Consider the following 6,737-nt stretch of genomic DNA (forward strand, 5'->3'; position numbering starts at 1 on the left):
ACGATTTTCGTTATTCTATTAAACTTTATGCCGAATTTATAGGTAAATTTCTGTGTTATCTTAATAAAATTTCTTCAACAAATTGCGAGAGTATAAAATGTTCGGTTGCACCCGAACTTAGCCGCTCCTTACTTGTTTTTTGATAATTTTATTAGTTTTAAGTTGAAATCATAATTTAATTTAATATCAGACTAAAAGTTCATTGTAGATTGAACCGTTCAAATAAAATACATATGCTTTCAACCGTATTAGGCGTATTTGAGTTCACTTTCATGGTCCTAACCTCAAAATAGTGACCTCTGCACAACTTCACTTGGAACGAATAGCAACTTCATCAATATTTTCCAATTATTAATTATGGACAAACATTTAATCGGAATTTTTCAGACTTCAAACTAATATTTTAACATTTTCCTATGAAGCTAGTCAAAAATAGGACAAAGAGGAGTTAAATTTGGAAAACCTCTAAATTCCTTAATCAGTTATATAATATTGTTTATATTTGATCATAGTGAACTTGAAAAAAAGATCCGTAAAACAAACCACTTCATTTCACTATTCACAATAAAAATTCTACAGCTAAAAGAGATCAACGTAATTAATAAAGAGCGTTACTTCATTGAAAGAAATAAAAACGCGTTAATAAGGGTAACGGAAGCAAATGCATTACAGCAACACTTCCGATATGCATACCCAGACAATAGGACTGCAAGTAGTTGAGTGATATCAAGTAAGAGAACACCTGAGAGATGTTTCACAACATATATATTTAATTTAAGCTGCGCTGCATGCTCATTAGAATTACAACACAAAAAGGAGGAAATGACAGAAATACGAAAAATATGCAAGTAAACAGATGCTCTTTGTCAGCTTGGATAACGGAAGAGAGCGAAAATGCTCAATATTCAATGCATAGCGGAGATTGATGCGCATTTTTGTTCGTAGACAGTGCGGTTCATTGAAAATTTCGGCAGGCATTTCTGTGTGTCTGGGAAAAAATGTATTAACAAGTGTAATATATTACATTAACAACAAATAAAAGTGTAGTTATTAATTAATTAAAGTGCGTTTAAAGTTTTCATAAAATAATTAATGTAATAAAAGATGGTTTAAATAAGTAAAATGAAAATATTTTTCGCAAAGCAATGTTTGCTCAGTGTTCGTCTCAATTCAATCGGCTATCGAAAATCAAACATACATACATACATATTTGTATGTGCTCGTGGGTGTTCGGTTTGTTGGTTAGGTTGTTGTAGAAGAAGTATGTAATTGTTTTTAGTGTAAATTAATAGTGAAGAGTGTAGTGCATAATAATAATGATGCAGTATGGTGCTTTGAATCCATAAAAAGGGAGATCCCACAATCTGCGCCAATTACCGTGGGATCAGCCTTCTAAATATCGCATACAAGGTTCTATCGAGCGTACTGTGTGAAAGACTAAAGCCCACCGTCAACAAACTGATTGGACCTTATCAGTGTGGCTTTAGACCTGGAAAATCGACAACTGACCAGATATTCACCATGCGCCAAATCTTGGAGAAGACCCGTAAAAAGAGGATCGACACACACCACCTTTTTGTCGATTTTAAAGCTGCTTCCGAAGCACGAAAAGGAGCTGCCTTTATGCCGCGATGTCTGAATTTGGTATCCCCGCAAAGCTAATACGGCTGTGTAAGTTGACGTTGAGCAACACCAAAAGCTCCGTCATGGTTGGGAAGGACCTCTCCGAGCCGTTCGATACCAAACGAGGTTTCAGACAAGGTGACTCACTATCGTGCGACTTCTTTAACCTGATGCTGGAAAAAATTATAAGAGCTGCAGAGCTAAACCGAGAAGGTACAATCTTCTACAAGAGTGTACAGCTTCTGGCGTACGCCGATGATATTGATATCATCGGAAGCAACAACCGCGCCGTTTGTTCTGCTTTTTCCCGCATGGATAAGGAGGCGAAGCGAATGGGTCTGGAGGTGAATGAGGACAAGACGAAATATCTCCTGTCATCAAACAAACAGTCGGCGCATTCGCGTCTTGGCTCCCACGTCACTGTTGACAGTCATAACTTCGAGGTCGTAGATAATTTCGTATACCTGGGAACCAGCATCAACAACACGAACAATGTCAGCCTCGAAATCCAGCGCAGAATAACTCTTGCCAACAGGTGCTACTTTGGACTGAGTAGGCAATTGAACAGTAAAGTCCTCTCTCAACGAACCAAAATCAAGCTCTACAAGTCACTTATCATTCCCGTCCTGCTTTACGGTGCAGAAGCTTGGACGATGTCAACATCAGATGAGACGACACTAGGAGTTTTCGAGACGAAAATTTTGCGCAAGATTTATGGTCCTCAGAACATTGGCAACCGCGAATACCGCAGACGATGGAACGATGAGCTGTACGAGTTATACGACGACATTGACATAGTTCAGCGAATAAAAAGACAGCGGCTACGCTGGCTAGGTCATGTTGTCCGAATGGACGAAAACACTCCAGCCCTGAAAGTGTTCGATGCAGTACCCGCCGGAGGAAGCCGAGGAAGGGGAAGGCCTCCACTCCGTTGGAGGGACCAGGTGGAGAGCGACCTGGTTACACTTGGGATCTCCAACTGGCGCTGAACTGCAAAGGAGAGAGACAGGTGGCGCACTATCGTCGATTCGGCTATAACCGGCTAAACGGTTGCAACGCCAATCACATACATACATACATGGTGCTTTGAAAATAGGATGCTGTGTGACTTGACCCACATGTTGTAACATGCTGAGAAGGAAAGAGGCTGCTACAGAATATATTCGGTGAGTGCTTTGATTAAGAATACTATAATTTGTGTTTGGAGTTGGATGTAATATTTACATGAGTAACCAATTTAATTTTATATTTTTCAAATATTGTAACTTAAGTTATATTTTCACAGCTATGAAGCTGATTTCTCATCTTTTATATTTCATTTAGAGTTCATATTGTTCCAGCGTTATGTTGTATCTCTACTTAATGATGAAAAAGATATGTTGTGGGGCAGAAAATGAATTTCGAGTTGTCGTAAAATATTACCATGGGAGTGAATAATAATTTATTTTTGTTATTATTAAATGACTAATTGACTCTAAGAATATTTGGTATGAACTCCTAGACTATGACATACTTACATACAAAAAATCAAAATTTGATCTTTTTCGGACTATAGAGCTGATAGGTTTTTATATTTATGTGTAATGGTTCAGATCCATTGATAATTTTGTCAACACATTTACCATGATATCCTCGTTTCGGAGATTAGTTGTTAATGCCTAGTCATAGTTAAACTAAAGTCCTAATCCAGTAGCGACAAGCTCTAATCCTATTACCTAATATTAGTCACACATATTTTTTCTGTTTAAACTAAGCAGATAAGAAAATTATTCTTACCCAGTTCTTAAGATGAGAGATATACAATATAAACCCTTGATGTAATTGAAATAATCAGTAGTCTGTAGTGGTCATTTTCTCTTTCAAATGGTTTTTAACATGACATTTTCGAAGAATACAACCATCTTAATCTTCTTTTCTAAACGTTCTCTCGGATAATTCATCTGAGTTTCTGTTTCTCAGTCTCAGGTATATTTTCTTAGATTTTTTTTCGTCCCAGATCTCGAAATATCACCCAATAAATGTTTATCTGGACTACATTTTACATGAAGATAACACTACGAATAAACATTTTTCAGTTTTTAAATATTATAGTATTAAATCACATCTCGTACAGTCAAATATGAATACTCAAATATAATACTTGCCATGAGAATGATATCCACTACGTTAGTACTTACCGTTTCTTCAAAAGGCGAATAAGACAATAGAACGACTAATTGCAAAAGTGTTGAACTCAATGCGAAGAAGAAGAAGCAGAAAAGCATATTATTAAAGTATATTCATTCATATTTACATATTCGCAGATACATATTTAGCATAAGAAACACCCGCGCTCAAACAACCCATATGCCAAGCAACTAACTACGTATGACAAACTAAAGAAATCCAAAGTTAAACTACTACTTAGTGAAGAAATAAATGACTGCCACGCAGTGCACAAAAGCTGAAAAGAAGGCACAAACGCTGCCAGCGGGAAGCAAGGCACACCGGGGGTGATGTTTAAGTTAATAGTTGTGGGGGGATGGAGACTTTAGTAGTTGTCGCCTATGAGTGTAGGTGGAAATATGCTTTTGAAATTATTAGTTTGCTGTTGTTGTAGTTTCACATCTATGCAAACACATATGTGGACATGTGAGTATATACTATGCTGAACATAATGTTAGGAGGGGCTTTACTGTTGACCTCGCTTTACTTACAAAAGCACACAGATTAGAATTGTATTAGAGGCTTAAGCGTGCAATCGTAAAGTGTCTACGGTAGAAATAGAAAAAAGTGGAAAAATAAGTGGAACTAATAGTGGCGGAAGAAGATATTTTGCTTTTGACATAGGGTTGCCAAATGTAAGGAAATTGTTGGTATAGTGGAATTTTCAGATTTATTTGGAAACAGTTATTATTTTTCGAGAGTCTTTATTTTTAAGATATCATCTTGGACATATATCTTTTTTAGACTCCCTATAACCTACAGAGTTGCCACCGCCAAATTATATAATATTATTTTCACAACCTCTGGTGTATATTTTTCGAAATCTGACAAGATTTACGAGTTTCCTTGGTTTAAAGAACATAAGACTATATACAGTTTTAGGTACTTAGCCACCCTGTATTCTTATTGAGTCCGTATTGGTATATAGGCATCTTTATTCTATAAAAAATTTGGAATAATAAGTACTCATCTCAATAACTCGATCTTTTCACAGTCAATTATTTTCATTATATTTAAATACCGTGAATTGGCAACCCTGTCCATCATGTAGCAGTAGCTAAAAATCTTGGAAGTCACCACGCAATCTAAACAATCCACCCATAGCATTATTACTTCAGCAAACGCAAATGACCCGCGCCATGAAATGAAAAGCTAAATTAGTTAAAATTGCCTGTTAATTTAAAGATTATTACTTTGGACTCACTTTGTGGTTCATATGTGGAATGAAGTGCTACTTTTTCAATATAAAATCTCAGTTATTGTTTATATTCTTGGCGTTGTGGCTTTGCTTTGCATTTTCTTCCTCTGTTGAAATAAATTTTTGTTCGATTTTCTAAGCTATGGTGTAATAAGACATACATATGTCTCGTATGTACTCCTATAAATATCATGTGAGGTCATTTGAAAGAGTCAGTTGTTTTTTTTTTGTTTGAGATTATGGAAATCTGGACTTAGAAATGTTCCACGTTGTACAAAGTGAATCTGGAAGGAATGACTAGCCTTTAATAGGTATTTTAAATATCCCTAGAATAAACTACCCTTCATTATAATAGTTTTCTGTTCATAATCTCATTAGTAAAGACGAGATAAAATGTATGCCTTCAAAAAATAAATTCCTTTTTCTCAATAATAAATACTGATTTATCAAGGCACTCTCGTCTCGCTCACTTAGTTGTTAAGAATTTCTCTACCATGTAATTGGTACATTATTGAATAATTGTCTTCAAAAACTGCTATTTCATACCATTTTTGAAAATAACCTCAACTACCACCAATGAAGTTCTGTGGTTTTACATTAGGAAAAGATTATTATCTCAATTAACAGTTTAAAAATAATTGTCGGAGCATATAGATATTTTTACAAATATAATATATAAATGAGAATATGTGTTAAAATGCATCGTCATTTTAAGATTATATACCTACATAATTACCCTTAGTTATCGTCATTTAACTTTGGATGACTTTGCTATTTTGGTAATATTTTGAATTTGTTCTTAATAACCACTCTTTTGAGGGTAACTCTTTAACTCAATTTGAGAATTTAACGCACAAAATGTGTTATTTATTATTTTGTTTCGCAGATATTGACTACGACTTCAGTTTTTTTTTCTATTTTGGCTGAAGAAAACACAACGAAGATGCTTGACGGCGAAACAAGACTAATATGGTCGAAGTAGACTTTGAAAAGTGAACTCCATAAAAAGTAACAAGTCTCTTAAAATATCTATTTTAATGTGTTGTACAAATTCTGACCTCTTTTATGAGACAAAGGCTCAGAAGAACTGAGTTTTTTCGTAAACGGGCTTAATTGTAATACTTTAAAGCGATCGAATGACTTGATCCAAAAAGAAATATGAATTTATTGCATATTATACACAAATGCGATAAATTTCTTTATTTGTTGATCAAAAACAGTAACAAATTTCTGATGAGAAAAGTATCATGTTGCTTCTAAAAGTAAGTGAGAGAGTAGGGATGACGTTTTCGGGGTTCCAATTTTGCCGTTATTCGGTTTGTAGATCTGTTTGGGAACAAATCTTGCCAGAATTTCTCACAGCGATAACAAGTACCACTATAGAATAGCTTTTCCTAGAATCAATAAGTAATTTTAACAGGAATATGTGGAAAAAAGAAAGATTGTTGGACCGTTGTGCGAGTAGAAATTAATATAATTAGAGAATGAGGACCTCAATATATTTTTTTATTAGGTCTACAACTTTGCTTCCGTCGTTTTTTTGTAAATTTAAGTTTTTTTTTTTTGTATAAAACGGTTACAAATGTCGATGACCCTCAACCGCACTTTCCTTGGAATTAAAAAAGAAAATCAAAATTTCCAGCAAATGTCGAGAATTCGGCTCAAAAAGTGACAATTTCAGTTGAGAATAAGTTTGGGATGCAAACAGATC

This window comes from Zeugodacus cucurbitae, chromosome 3, assembly GCF_028554725.1.
Source record: "Zeugodacus cucurbitae isolate PBARC_wt_2022May chromosome 3, idZeuCucr1.2, whole genome shotgun sequence".
In the NCBI taxonomy this organism is placed as follows: domain Eukaryota; kingdom Metazoa; phylum Arthropoda; class Insecta; order Diptera; family Tephritidae; genus Zeugodacus; species Zeugodacus cucurbitae.